At 37.2% G+C, this 16,340-nt stretch overlaps 1 protein-coding gene across 2 annotated transcripts in view; it reads right to left on the bottom strand.

Moving 5' to 3' along the window:
* The window catches only part of cacna1g (calcium channel, voltage-dependent, T type, alpha 1G subunit), a 313,071-nt gene that overhangs the window by 42,795 nt on the left and 253,936 nt on the right, over positions 1–16,340 (bottom strand). The gene's annotated exons all lie outside the window — the stretch shown is intronic.

Here is a 16,340-nt window from a genome sequence, read left to right as displayed (position 1 = left end):
TGACGTTCACGATGCCTCAGATTCATTATGTAGTTGAATTTTAAGCACCGTTCTGGCTGTATATTGACAGTATTAGCATAAAAAGTGCAGGTAATGTTGCTTTTATACAACAAAAACATCATTAAGGGACAGATTGGGGCTGCTGCTTTTGGGCAAAGAAAAAGAGAGACCAGACAATTATTCACAAAGTTTTTTCTATGACATTTTTATGATATTTCTGTGATAAAAAAATATTATGTGAGCGTTTGATATAGAATTACAGTATAAATATAGACTAAAATGTAAAATAAATAGTCCAACACTTTACTGTAAAATCTCTAATTTGTATTTTAATCCAAGACTTTTAAGTATTTTGTGGAATCACTCGTCAATTTACAACATAATTTAATTCAGTAGCATTCAATTAAATATTTTTGAAGGTTAAAACGTAACTGCAATTGTTGGTCGTGGATCACACTGTTGAGTTAGCAAGCTTTAAAGCCACAGTGCGTAACTTTTTACCCAACAAATTGACTAAAGTAAAAGCATGTTTGTTTGTTGTTGGTTTTTTTGTTTGTTTTTTTGTTATTCTTCTCGCACTAAAAACATATGTCCTAACTAGAGTGGGCTTGCATCTACACAAACCTTACTCTTACTTGACCTGGAGGAGGCGCTCTTACTGTTTTCCATGCAAATTATATTCTCTTGATGATAACTTTTCCACATTACGGAATAAAACTTATTTATATCAATTTAAAATGTTTCTGAAGTATGATTTTACCCTTTTACTGTATGTCCATGGAATCCTGTAGGTGACATACGACCTCTAGAAAGTTACACACTGTACCTTTAAGTTTATATTCACATTTAATATTTCCAATTTCATTACAAAATGTAGAATTAAAACTGGATTCCACAACTGTGTCTGTTCCGTGTAGCTTAGCATATTGTCTTTTTTTTTTTTTTTTTTTTTTTTTCCACTTCATATGTCCCAAACAGTGTTCCGTACCCCGTGGTCTTCAAAGCCTATTAATCAACTTCAAAGCTCTTGGATCTACTTGTCTAAATGACTTTCCATTCGAGTAGATCTTCTCGGAGATAAACTAACTCCTTCCCCACTGCCTGGAGTCCACTATCCCGCTTTTTCTTCGAATAACCAGCAGCCCCATTCTCTCCTTATCTTTTTTTTTTTTTTTTACCATAAAATCCACAAAAAAAAAAGCTATACTCATCCATCACTTCGATTCTTCACCCGTTCCTCCACCCAATAAGAGCAGGACGGACAGGCTCTGCTTTCGGAGGAGGCTACACCTTATCCGATCATCAACCACGGTCCTTTGGGTGCTGTCTCTCGCCCAATTAACCCAATAGTGCAGCTGCGCAATGCTAGCGAGCTCCCCCCATGGGTTTAGCTTGGTCCGCTACAAGATATAGTAGGTGTTTGAATCGGATTTCCCTTTTTTGCCTCGGAGAAAGCCCGCTCATACATCAGCGCGGGAGACAGGTGCAGCTGAGTAAGCAAGAGGAACTTCAGTGTATAAATATAACGAATAATATATGTCTGTGGTTATATATACACCTGCAGATGCAAACGGAGGGGAGCCTCTGGTAGCGAACCCGAGCAGGTGCAGCGCGAGCTACTGGTGGAAACTGTTGCGAAGTGGAACAACTTGGAAGGTTTTCAGGTCATGGATTTTTCATTATTTTGATGATTAAAGGGACAGATTTAGATTTTAGATGTTGGATTTCATAAACGTGGCTTATCTGTGCTGCTAGATACAAGGTAAATTTGTGAAAATCGAATATTACTGGTAAAAATTGTGACACTGATGCTTAATATGGTTGTCAAAAGTATCGGAAATCAGATGTTAATCGATGCTACAACTAATATCGAGAGTGAATACTTATTTGAGCAGGTATCGATACTGGAAAAATTATTTTTAACAGACAAATTTGAGCTTTTATGAACAGTTTTAGTAAGAATTTAACCTTTATTACAACTAGAAGGTATCATGGTAATATAAAGAAATGACTACTTTATGTTGGAAATGACTATTTTACTATTACTAAAAAAAAAGCACTTTTATCTTCATTGCGGTTTTGTAATCAGCATCATCTATTAAGTCAATTCCTTATTGAGTATCGAAATCAAATCTGCAATTTCAGAATCGTGACAATACCAATTCTTAACTACAATGGTCAAGTTGTTCCAGTTATAATTTGGTGCTTTGGTTCGCAAGATGATTATCCAATAAAAAAGCAGAATGAGCCTCACACGAGTCTCGCATTTGGGTTTGCTAGTGTTAGGACATTCTTTGCCCTAAATCTTTACTTGTATTCATATGTATTATCATCTATCTGTTTGACCTGTTTCCTAAATCTTTACATGTATTGATATGTAATATTATCTATCTCTTTGACCTAACTTTCATGATTTCGTGACTATCTGTTGTTACGCACGGACATATCTCTTGTTTGTTAGTACAAGACAATGTGTCCAACAGCCGGAAGTCACTTGGATTAAGACTGGTATGATTATTTTGATGATATAAATACACTGTTTGTATTTTCATTTGTAGCTGAGTGGCTTTTAACACTTAGCCCTGTGACACTTTCTTTATTTTACTGGTGTAATGTGCTCTGTTGATTTGTATGATGTTTATTGTTTTTAATCGTGTTTTTAATGTTGTACAGCACTTTTGGCAGCTTTGGTTGTTGGAAGGTGCTATAGAAATAAAGTTTGATTGATTGGGTTTGATTGAGACGACACGATCAGGGACAACAGCTCTTTGACGATTCTGCACAACTGATTTAATAAATATGACTTTTTGATTTAAGACAACTTCTCTATTGATTTAATATGTTTTTAAGGTTTTACTATTAGAAATTCCACAACACCAATTTCAATGCTGAAATCCATCAGGTTTAAACCTGAAATGACTCTCTCTGATCTGAAAGGACACTACCTAAAGTCTAACACCTGCAGCCAATCATTAATCAATCCTAGTGATCTGTGTTCATAGATACAAGGCAAATTTGATAATTCACTATTACTGGTAACAATTGTAATACTGCTCCTTAATAGGGTTGCCAAAAGTATTGAAAATCAGACATTAATCGATACTACAATATCTGAGGAAGTGACACATTCTGCAAAATTTACTTTTATGAGCTTTTAAGGCAAGACAACTTTATTTACAAGTGAATCATGATCATGGCCCCTGTGATTACTCAAATCAGATTGTGCAGTTTGTCATTAAAGTCGTTTAAAAAGTCTAAAAATCAAATATTAATCAGATTTTGGTGAGCTTGTAACCGCAGCCATTGATACTCTTTGTTAACCTTGTACTGGATATTTCACACATCTCAAATTTCCTTCACTGTAAAGAAAGAATCTCTTACTTCAGGCTAGCGGCGACTGTTTTTAACCTTATTGCTTTCCCCGCCCCACTGTCTGCGGGTTTAAAACTGATTATAACAATTCCTTATAATGTTTTTTTCTTCCTTAAACAGTTGCTGAGCCTTGTTCTCTGCAGCTCTGTTTAATGATCATATATTTGTGTTCAGGGTCATCGCGGTGGAGAGCTACAATCGCACCTGCTGATAGTTATTGATACTGCTGGCAGGGTCTGGACTTGCAGCTTGAACTGTGGGTCGTTTTTTTGACTGGTTCTGACCTCCTGCAGAGATGTGCGTGCCCCAAAATGGAAGTAATAGGATTTCTGGAGCGCGAAGGTTTGGCTCTTCAAATGAACTGAGCCGCGAGGGCACAGTGCGTCAATGCAGGACAGTTTCGGAGGTCGCTGGGGTTACAAATGTTTGGATTTCTCACTTTGTATTGGGACTTTAATGGTAAATCGCAGTTTTATTGTTACTTTGGCCTGTTTGGTTTGGGGTTAAAGGTAAAAAGAACCCGGTAACTATGCTCCGGAGGTGAATATATGCAAGAGTATAATGCAAATATAACAGTATTTATGACTGACTTGTGTGTCTCTTATCTATTTTTTTTTTATATTTTGGGGGCAATTCTGGACAATTAAAGCTCTTTTTAATATCATGCAGACATTTGTAAAGCTTTTAGCTAATTGCTAAAACATTATTTCCTCGTCCAAAACATATCTGGAGCTGTGTTTTGTTCCTTTAGTCCATTTGCATATATTAAAATCTTTATCAAAATATTAAAAGATCAAAATAATGAATTACTTTAAAGGTGGGCTAACAAACACATGGCACCACCAAGACAATTATCAGTCAGATCTGTTGACAGGCGACCATGCTAACAGTAAAGATGCATTTTTAACTGTATTTTTGAGCAAACCAAAAAGTTGCACAGTGCACCTTTAGAATATAAATTTCGACTTCATAGGGAGCCTTCCTCTTTCACGCTGGATGTTTATAGACTCACCATTTCTTCTCGTAGCCCTGAGAGTAGACGGTGATAAAACAGGTGTAAGGACATCTTCAGCAAGTCTGGCTAAGCCTTAAAAAACACTTTCTTCTTCCCTTTTCGAAAAACAGGCACCTTGGGATCAGTATTTCACATTTTCTAACTTAAAATAACGTGTACATTTGTAATATATACTTTACAAACCGGTTTCCAATGAGGCGTTTAGACAATAAAGCTAAAAAATGATGTGAAAGTAAACAAGTTAAATTCTTGTCCTTCATGATTGCAAGTCCAGGAAATCACTTATGGGCTTTAAAACTGCATTGGATTCTTGCCTATGATGCGACCAAACAGGCAAAATGCAAACAAAGCATTTTTTTTTAGCGCTCACAGAAGACAATTTTGCGTTAATAGATTCATAAAATAAGCGTGAATGAAGCAAAACTACAACTCCAGGTATATTTTTTACGACGGAAAACAACATTACACGGTTAAAAGCTCAACGAAAGTAAATTTTGCGTAATGTGTGTTCCTTAAAGGTCTTGCCCTAAAGGGACGTAGCAACAGCTTGTCCCATTCACGGGGAGTTCTGATATATACCTTTACAAGCTCCTTTATCTTCAGCGGATGAGCAAACATTATTTTTACACCGTTCTACTTACTATTTTGCAGGTGCACAACTCCAAAGAACATCGTTGTCTTTGTTCCGCCTCCTCCCTGTGTCATCCTTCATCTAAATGCGGTTCTATGTTTTGTGCTCAGAGGGTTTGGGGGTTGGAAAGCCAAAGTTTTCGCCTCATTTGTAGAAGTTGTTACAAAAAAAAAAAAGCTCTCATTAATATAGATGGAGGAGAAAGGGCGAGAAGGAACAAGAGATTTGGGATGAAGCAGGGCAAAGAAAAACACATTTTCACTGCGTTTTTTCTCATCTCCAGAGACACCCAGGTATAGGAGGTGAGAGTGGAAGTTAAATTACTTGCTCTTTTAAACTCTGGAGAGGAATTGAAGCACTTTTTAATGAGAGTGTGAATTTCATTTGTATTCAATTTGGCATCGAGTCACGTTGGTTAAAAGTATTTACATCTTTTTCAGGGAGGTTTCAAGCTTTATAGTGAGAGATGCTTTCAAGGGCTTGTAATTCGCCAATTCATTACTTAAAATCTCCCACATTTATACTACAAACTATTTCTTGATAATTAAAATAAATATTAATAAAAATAAATAAATCCATAAGGTTTTTTGGTTTTTTTTTAGTAGTGATATGACATTTTTATTGACTGCAATTTATTTATTTATTTAAAAACAATCTTATTATCACATAAAATTCAGTTTTGCTGGCACTTTAGAGGTTGATGGGGCCCTAAGTGTAACCCGCCTGCTTAGAATCAGATAATGTTTTAATTGTTGTGAAATTTTTTAATTTCACGTTATACATAAGTAGTTTTATTTTGAAAAACGGAAGTTTATTTTGACGAGAAACTGGAAGTAGTATGAACAAGCGCAGATAGCTTAACTTTTGCATTTTGTCTCACGTGTTGGTTGAAAAGAAAGAAAAAGAGGCGAGAGAGCCACTGAAGAACCACTTTTAATTTGCTGATCTTGGTCAGGTTTTTTGACTTTGCGGAAAAGTGATACTCAGCCTTGGTGTCCAAGGTTGACGAGATCCATTGATGGCGAGCGTCCCAGCCGAATTGTGAGCCTCTACCACCCCATACAACGGATCTTTTGGTAGGATTGTGTCATTGGTACCAACGAGAACCTACTCTGGATACATTCCCTGACTTGACTATTTCCTTTGACTTACTGACTCGAGCACTGATTGAATTCGCCAGGCAACAATTTTCAAAAGAACAATTCCTAAGGGACGCGTCTGGGCCCTTATTGTAATTGCAAATGCATTGTCCATTGTTGTGTTGGTTTTTTTTAACTATTTACTACAATTACTGGTGTCCATTGTTCTTGCTACATCTCAGCTCTTACAAACTAGAGCCGAAGACGTGAACATACGTTGAAGTGGTTTGCATAAGCTACTGCACAGCTTGCCTATGCCATGAAACAAACCTTTTTCTTTTAAGGTTTTTTGTACAAATTAGATCATTATTTACATATAAAAAAAGTAGTAATAAAAATATTTTATTGAATGCATCACTAAAGGTTATCAGTTTTGGAACACCTTATATATATATATATATATATATATATATATATATATATATATTCAACTGAAAGCATTGCAGTGATTGAAAAATAAAAATGTCAAGCGCATTTCCTCTCGCTAGTTTCCGTGCTTTGAAGTGGCAGGTGTAGCCTCCTCTCCTTTCAGAGCGCACTGTAAAGATACATATTGATGTTTGGGGGGAAAAAAAGCAGGACACCACCTGTGAAATCCTGCAGGTCATGACCTCATTTCTGAAACACATTTCCAGGGACATTCAGGCAGGCTTCTTTTGGGTCGTTGAATCAATCTTATCGGGTGCTCCCATTCATCACTCTATTGATAGCACTTATAGGTGTACGGTATACCTTTGGGGATTATTATTATTTTTTTGCAAAAGGTTTTTCACAAATGTTAATGCCATGTCAACGATACCTATTTATTTTACAACAATTGCCAGGCGCCATATAGACATATTCTGCATTTAAATATTTAGAATTAAACTATAATATAAAGTAGGGGTGTCCAAACTAGGGCCCAGGTGCCAAATGCGGCCCTCGGATCAATTTTTAATGGCCCTATGACCTTCAGTTAACCTGGCCCAATTGATCAAAATCAACACTTTTTATGGCAAATTTGAGTAATACTACCAATATAACCTAAATATCATCACACTGCATTGTCATATAGACCTAATATTAATATTTCAAGACTTATTTAAAGTATCAAGTCATCTGAATTATCCACTGTATTGACCACTGGCCCTCCGTGTTGAATCTTTGGTGAAAAGAGTTTGGGCACCCCTAATATAAACAAATCATCATTTTACATTTTGTTCATGATTTATTTTTGAAAATTAGCCAAGTGACATTTTAGAATCACACACTTATCACTTGGGAGTCTTGTCGTGTTTCAAGTTTGTCTACACTAGTAATGAGGGAACAGTTAGTACAAGGTTAAAAGCTCAATAAAGATTTTGTTCCCTTTAATTTCTCCATGCACCTATTAGCATTTAGCTGCTATTAGGCTTGCTGCTAATCAGACATTTTCACATCTATTCTCCACTGTTGTTGTCAGTGCGGGTGTCGTCTAACCCAAGGTGTTCAGAGATTTAGTTGAATTCAATACATTTATACACTATACACATATAAGCTTAAATGGTTAAACCTCCAAAAATTGCCCAGTTTCAGGATCCAATTGGTGATTTTCAGATGCTAAAATGTCATAATGTCATAATCCCAGATGGGGGTTGAGAGCCAGTTTCCTGTTGATTACATTGTACTTAAATTCACAAATGTTGAACCTGATAATTTGTATTTTTGACTACACCCTAGAACTTTTGTAGTTCCATCTGTAATGACGTCAACTCTAACCCAGCACCACCCAATTCTGAAATCTGCCTGATGTCCCGCTAAGAAGAACAGAACGTTAGCCACATAAAAACACAGAAGTTCCCTGTCCAAAAACAACCCCGTGACCTTTACATCCTTAATGTTCCGACATGCTACTTACCTTTTCTCACCGTCTTTTAAACCCTATATATATGAACATTAAGGATTTGGCTTAGGGTGGTTGCTTTTGCACATGTCCACTCTCAAAAACATATGGCTAAAATACATTTCCGAGGCGGTCTTTGTTGGGAAATACAGAGTGACAAAGGGGCAACCTTGTCTTGTACCTCGATGCATACGTCACACAACACAGCACTATGGATACCCTGTGACCGTCAAGGTGCGCACAGGTCTAGAATTGGGTATGTAAGGAATAACAACATGGCTCCGGAACAGTTTGGATGTGTCTGTGGTGAACTGTGAGGTGGAAAGTCTCTACAAAAGTACAAAATGCCAAATATCACAAGGGCCCAACAAAGACAATCCACAACACGAGACTGAGCGATGCAAGCGCGGATATTGTCCTCTTAGATTTATGAAGTTGCATCAGAACTGGACAGACAGCGGATGGAGAATGGGATTTGGAATGGATGTGAATATGAAGGGAAAACATATAAATGATAAAAATGAACATAAAAAGGTTTTGGGGTTAAAAGTAGCAGCAGTGTTTGTCTTACGCTGGTTTCAAACTCAAACTCTTACTGGATTCCCTTTCAGTAGTCAATGTTCAATACGGGTTAATCGTTTTTCAACATTTAAATCTAAAGTTCCCTTTCTATTTATAAGTGACGAGGTTGTCAAAACATTCATACCCAGATACGAATCAAAATAAAACTCAAATTGAAGCAGACACTCTTTTAGAAAACATTTAAAATCAATACTAAAAAAACAAAAAACAAACAAAAAACAAAACACTTAAATAGAAGAAATTAGAGCTTTCCTGAGTAGTTTTAGAATGGTCTCCATCGATATCAGAACCAATGTAACTAGTATAGCACATGGTAATATTATCATTAATTACTATTACATTTATTGCAACTATTATTTGTTGAAAATGACTTTTTTATTATCATTCTGGTTTCAAAATAAATATCAAGCTTTTTCTTTCCTATTAATTTTTGAATTTTAGTATGGCAACACTAGAGCTGAAAAAGTATGATCAGCAATTATTATTATTCTTTTTAAAAATAGTTTTGTCCCCATTAGTTTGTCATCTGCTCAGGCTAAAACGCCCACCCATGTTAAATTCAGTTCAATGGCAGTAGAAGTACCACTTTTGGATGACTACACCTTAATTAGCCTTAATAAAGCATGAAACACTTTAGTAGGTGTCTAAGCCTGAATCGTTCTTAATAAATGATTTGATAATTTTGAATTGAGTCTTTTTTCATGCTTTACAGAGCTAATTTAAGTGTTACAAACATATTCCATTCATCAATACGAGCCAGAGGAACAGGTGTCTGATAAACTGAGCGTATTCACATTCACGATTCTGACCAGGAAATAGTTGCTGCTACTTTTATGCCCCAGACCTTCACTGTAATGTTCACTTGTAAACCTTGAAACTCAGTGCCTGCCCGGAATGAAACATGCCCAGCTTCATATTAACCACGAAACAATTTAGAATTCCAGCAAGCACTGAGCCTATGAAAGAAACTGCAAACAGAAAGGGTTAAACAATCCAAAAACAACTGGAATTCCTACACGCTCTGCTGCTCGGAAGACAAACATAGAGATAAAACAAGTCGACAAATTTATGGAAATTCCAGACGTGCAGCAGAGCAAATTAAGAAAACCAGACACGACACAAAAAAGTAAATATTGGAAATTATATATTTAAAGAAATGACATGGATAGACACACTGTTGCTGGTTCCAATGGTGGACTGACACACCTCTTTCTGAGTCATACTTGAGCAAGATGGTAAAAATCGGAAATGGCGTTCTGAGATGGTGAAGCGGATAGCAGCGTGGGGTGACGGAAAAGCAGAGGGGTGGGTTGGGGTAACATGGATGACTGGGATACACACCAACTTCACTGATGCTATAGAAAATGTACTCCTACTACTGTTACTACTGCTTAAAATGACCTAATTAAGCAAGATTTGGCCCCAATGTATAATGCTTCAAACAACATAGCTTGCTACGCTAATTGAATTGCTGCTGAGAATCAACTGACTGGAACTACACTGACCAGGATCCTAACTTTTTGTCTGTTTTGTTGCTTAAATTAATCAAATCGGAAATGGGGATGGGATGGTAAAGCAGTTGGTTGCGTTGCATGAGGGGAAAATGGAGGAGTAGATAGGTACATAACACGGATGGTGGGGTGCACACCAATGAAAAGTTCAATTAACACAGAAATGGTACAGAAACTTTACTACTACTGTTTACAATATGGTTCTACGGCGCACAATCTTATCACAATAACGGCGGAGCTTCGAAAGCACTTCAAGCACTAACCACGTAGTTCCACATAACTGCATTTATGGCCCAAAAAACTGAGTTTTGTCAATCCACTTTCAACAAAAAGAAGCAACAATAAGATTCATTAAATATCGTAAAGAGAAAATAGGCGAAGTCACAAAGTTAGCGATGTACGTTAAAATAAGGAAGGGTTTGGTTAAGAATAGGGCTGCGCAATCTATTGCGATATTGCTACAGTTCATATCACAAGAAATGTTAAATATTGCAATGATTTACTACATTTAAAGCCAAAGTTAAATCTGTCAACTGGACAAAAAGTTGTAGCCTAAACGTTCCTGCATTCAGCTTTAAGGGCACTAATGTCTCGTTCCATTGATCTCTATGTTTCCTTTGTTTGCTTTGGGTCAGAGGATGGAGTTACAAATCAGAGATAGATGATGTCTAATGCCCCCATTTCAAGGAAGGATTCTCTTTCCTAACAAAAATAGCTTCTTTAACTCCTCTCTCAAACCATTTCTTTTCTCTGGGTAAGATCTGTAGCTCACTATCTTCAAAGCAAACAAAGAGAACAATAGAGTGAGCCATTAGGGCCATTAAGGATGTTTTCTCCTCCCTTCAGACAGATATAAGGCAGTATCCGCCAGCGATCTGACCAGAACTGAAGAAGCGTCTTGGATGAGCAGTGAAACGTTTTCACTTCTACAACTTTTGTCCAGTTGACAGATTTAACTTTGGCTTTTACTGTGGATCAGACCTGGACGACTGACATATCGCAATGATGTTAAAGCTCTGCATCTATCAAAAACATTTAAATTTGTATTATTACTTTTTTATTCAAATGCAAAAAAGTCTGATTTTAGTCATTTTTTAAATTATTTCATCCTAACTTAGCCGTGTTTTTCTTAGGTCTTAGTTATATTTCATTTAGACACAGCTAGACAAGCAAATAAGACCTTACTGCGTCAAAAAGCATCACAATATATTGCAGGTTAGCTGAAACGTGTGGATAAAAGAAGGCAGAGACAGTGTACGCATATGAAGGCTTGAACTCTGATTGGTTAAAAGGCTAAAAGGAAAAAGTTAGAACGGCTTTGTCTCTGGTATCGTCAAACTTGTTCCTCGCCCGTCTTCACCTTAGCTCCTCAAGTATCATTATTCAAACCTGATTACTTCCACCATACCCTCCAAACAACATAAAACATTTCATAGTGGAACTCACAATATGTCCATAGGCAGACTTCCTCCACACTTTAAAATAATTCAGCGACGGAAGAAACCATAAAAAATTCAAAATCTCGCTACTTTACGTTAGACTGCATAGCCCGGTACAATCCTACTACCATTCTACAGTACACACCTCTCCTCCAGACATTTCGTGAGATTAAAAATTCATAGACCAAGTTTCCTACATTAAACATTTATGCTTAGTGATGTTGGGTCTCTTTCTCACTTTCACAAATTACTTACAACTTCCAAACCCAAGTTAAGCCATTACTTCTATACGTGCTAAGCTAACGTTGAAACAGTCATTAAAACTACACGATGGTAACGTGAAATGAATCGATGCGTGAGGTGTTTTTCATTTGCGGGCACAATTGAGTTGTTTTTGTCACATTTCCGTGCTGATTTAAGTTAGCAAAGGGTGAAATCACTTGGGTCTTACTGAGAGGAGATTTGTATAGTTTAAAGCAGGTCTATTATGCAAAATGGATTTTCCAGAGCTTTTAATCAAGTTATAGTGGTTTCCCTTCTCGTTTACCGTCTCTCAAGCCGTTTTTGGAGTGATTCGTGCATGTCTGAGCCATCTTTAATGGCTTATTTTCAAGACGCCATATTGCCGATCAATCCCGCCACCGATAAGTGTAGCATTCTGCAGTATTTCGTAGTCATTTTGGTACAAATCCGCTACTCGCTTGTGTGATTTGCAGCTGTCCATCAGAGGTGCAGACGGATCTACGGCTCTTTTTTGTGATGATGTTTACGCCGACGTCAGCTCCCATTGGGCACCACAGTTTTCTAACTCGGAAGTCAGCGGACATTTCATCCTTTATTAAGTTGTTTTAGATGAATGTTCAGATTTAAAATGTGCAAATGTCGACTTTTTTTTTTTGGCCAGGCAGTGTATAAAATGGAGTATCCAGAAAACTGCTGAATTACTAGTTGCACGTCTACATCCACAACTACAGACGGTAAACTAAGGACTGGAAGCATGGCCTTCCCCTGGTTCCTAAAGAAAATCTATCATGCATCATTTGATTGACATAAGTTTACAAAAATGTTCCACTATGAATGTTTTTTTATGTTCTTGTGGTAAAAATAAGATTAAGTATATTTTGGCTTGGACATTTGCTACTTGTTGAGAAGCAGAGAATGATAAAGAGGTATGATTATAGCCATAAAACATTTTAAAGCTACCTTATGTAGGTTTATATAGGCTCACCTGTGCTCTCTGGTCTTCTTCTGTCAGACTACAGCAGGCACATTATCAAACTGCACTAATGTAGGTCGCATCTAGTGGTGATATGTGAGAATACAACAGTCTAATTACAACTTAAACTGGAACTTAAACCATGAGTATCAGAACCAAGAGGAAAATGACCAATAGCTTTCAAGCGATATTGTGTAACTGCTGCATTGAGCCTCATCATTTTGGTCTTAAAATGTTTGTATCAAGCCGCTCTACATGATCCTGGTCTTTTTATTTTGCCATTTTGTCCATGATTCAAAATATTAATGTTAATAACAGACAAATCATGCACCTGCAAAGCTCGCTCCTGCTAGCGTTAGCAACAAGATTGATTGACAGTGTTGCTAAGCGCTAAAAACCAGCAGTGTGGGTGGAAAGGGGTGTTACCTTCAACAGCCTCGCTCTGGATTGGCTCTGTGGTTGCTATGATACGCGTGATCGGAATTCCAAATGTGGAACTCCGCTCCAAATTCGCCGCTATAACCGCTAGCCTCGATTAGCTTCATTTGACTGGAACCAAACAGTCTATGGTTGAAAATATCCCTAGCTGTCCCCATACTTCAACTTTTCTCATGTAAAATGGTAATACATTTGAAAGTCATGACCCACTGTTGAAGAAAAAGTTTCATTGGAACGTATTTAGAGAGATGATGTAAGCGCAAGTAAAAGTCTAACATAAATCATGCATCGTAATCCGCAAACACGCTGCATGGCTCACCTCCCTGAAACCGCACCAGCCTAACTCTTTGTCCATTACTGGTCCCTCAACTTATGAAAAATTCAATACATTTGCCACTCCACTAAACACTGCTACCTACACCGCGCGCCGTACAACTTCCTGAACATCCCATTTTCCAAGATTTTTCCAAGACCATGGATTAATTTATTAATTGATGGAATATTTAATCATCCATGAATGTATTTGGATTGTTATATTGTATAAACTGGAGCTGAACGATTTGGGATTTTTCTGACAAGCGCCGCAATTAGATTTTTGGTTTAAAAACAGGATTCTGTCCAAAGTTCACATTTGAAACGCATCCAGAAGAATATGAACTGACAAACTAATATGAGAACCATATTTCAGAACATGTTTGTGCACATCTAAACTATGTGGTTAGCAGTTTTTATGCAGAATTAGATAGATTTTTAGAGGAAATTATGGTTGTAGCCTTTGCGGTTTGCTAATTGCATTCATTCAAATTGCGATTTTGATTAGATTCCAATTAATATTGCAGCTTTTGTATGAATCCACTATTTTCATATATGCATACTGTACAAAAATACACCTGTCAATACTTCAGACAACTTGAGATTAGAGTTCAGACTCCTTTGAATTGAAGTGGAAAAGTAGTAGTTTTGGCCGACCAAGTTGAGTTTCCACAGGTTTATGTTGACACCCAAAGCCAGTTGAGGACACTGTTTTATTTTGTTTTTTATTTTTTTGGTTGATAATCCTATTCTCCTTGCGCTTTAGGACCTGCAGTGACAAGAAAGATTAAGGCCGCAGTATACATTATAAAACGACTTTTTGCTGGGCTCGAGGTGATATGATGAACACATCCACGTTCACATTATTAGAATTATCAGGACAATTGCCCATAACACACTGCATAAAGCGTTTAAAAGCTGAAACGTAACTGCTTGTAGACTCAGGGTGACTACAGATGTGAATAAAAGCGAGATGATGTATTCTGTGGATGTTAAAAGGCTTAGCAAGACTCAAATGCCTCATGATAATAACAATAGCAGTGCCTTCCATTCATAATGTGTTTTACAAGCGTCTCAAAGCGCTGCACTACATTGTTCACTCAATACTTGCTAATAATAATGCAACCACAGCTGTCCTGGTGTAGGCCGTGTCCCAGTTTGCCAAAGTGCCCTTAAATGCACAGTTCGAGCGGTGCATTTAAAGACTTACGTAACTTCCGGCGTGACAAAAGCTGTCCCATTTCACGCACCCGACGAATGCGGCCAAAAATGTGACCTGTGTTTCCATGGAGATCGACCGTAGCCAAAGCTTGCCTATGTAAAAAAGAGACATAAATGGAGTGCACTATGGAATACATGTTCAAATGTAAGCACTGGTTTAACAGTGTGACATGAAACTGTTTAAATTTGAGTAAAGGCGACTCAACCTTAGTGAAGTTCTGTTAATTTGGGTTTAGAGTAAGAGCTGTGTAACTTACCAAACAGTTAGCGGAATTATCCCTTACACATATATTAGTGTAGCTATTGTAATTTTTAATATTCGTCCTTATTTAAGACTACTCTTTTGTCTATAGGCAGTGATGAATGGTATGTGAAAGGGTACTTCGAACAGTACATGAAAGGGTACTTCGAATGGTGCGTCAAAGGATACTTCAAATGGTGCATCAAAGGATATTTCGAACGGTGCGTCAATGGGTACTTCAAACGATACATCAAAGGGTACTTCGAACGGTATGTCAAAGGGTACTTCGAACCGTGCATCAAAGGGTACTTCGAACGGTACGTCAAAGGGTACTTTGAACCGTGCATCAAATGGTACTTCAAATGGTGCATGAAACGATACTTCAAACAGTGCATTAAAGGTTACTTCAAACGGTGCATCAAAGGGTACTTCGAACGGTGCATTTGGCAAACTGGAACACGCCCGTTGTCTACAAAACCACCACCAATCACACACACACACATCACATTCATACATGATCAAGTCGAGGAACACAACTACAGCAGCCTTTGTGTTGTTTGGCTAAAGCTTTAACCACTGAACCACTGTATCCCACAAAAGTGAACACAACAATTATTAGATGTGTTATGAACATCATTTGCTTATAAACAAGTAAATTCTTCTATGTTGGCTTAATATTGTGGTGCATGTCTGGGGTAATTGACTAGATACCAAGTTATGGGTATTTGGCAGCACAATTAAATAATGGTCTCTAAGAAAAATATGTTGCATACAGTATTTTTTTTAATTGCTTCATCAAATAAACTCACAATAACACAGCTTAGATATGGCAAACTACATGGTCTATTCAATTTGTAAATTCACATCATTATTTTCCCTTAAGGTACAATATTAACTTTCAGGATGTGGCATGTTACCTGCATGATTCCATGGAAATACCAAATGAAAACCATAATTCGTAACATTCCACACAGAGATGACTTTTTTAACATACTGTGGAAGATTATGAACAAAGGAAGAACATTTCCATGGAAACAGGCAGGAGAAGGCACCTCCTGCAGGCTGAATAAGAGTCAGATTTGTGGAGATGCGAGTACACTCACAGTAAGAAGAGTCTGTTTTATTAAGAAGAGTCTGTTTTATGGCTAAAAAGTTGCATACTGCGGCTTTAATGGGGCTGTAAGACTAATCAGATTTTGGATAGTTACTCTTCCTTCATGACAGTGGTGGAAGAAGTACTCAATTTGGTACTGAAGTAAAAGTACAGGTAGTGGAGCAAAAAAACAAAACAAAATCACACTCAAATAAAAGTAAAAGTTTCACATGGAAACATCGACTAAAGTACCCATTTAGAAATGTACT

The sequence above is a fragment of the Periophthalmus magnuspinnatus genome, chromosome 19 (assembly GCF_009829125.3).
Source record: "Periophthalmus magnuspinnatus isolate fPerMag1 chromosome 19, fPerMag1.2.pri, whole genome shotgun sequence".
Taxonomy (NCBI): domain Eukaryota; kingdom Metazoa; phylum Chordata; class Actinopteri; order Gobiiformes; family Gobiidae; genus Periophthalmus; species Periophthalmus magnuspinnatus.
The sequence above is the reverse complement of the archived record's forward strand: the minus strand, read 5'-3'. Positions and strand labels throughout refer to the sequence as shown.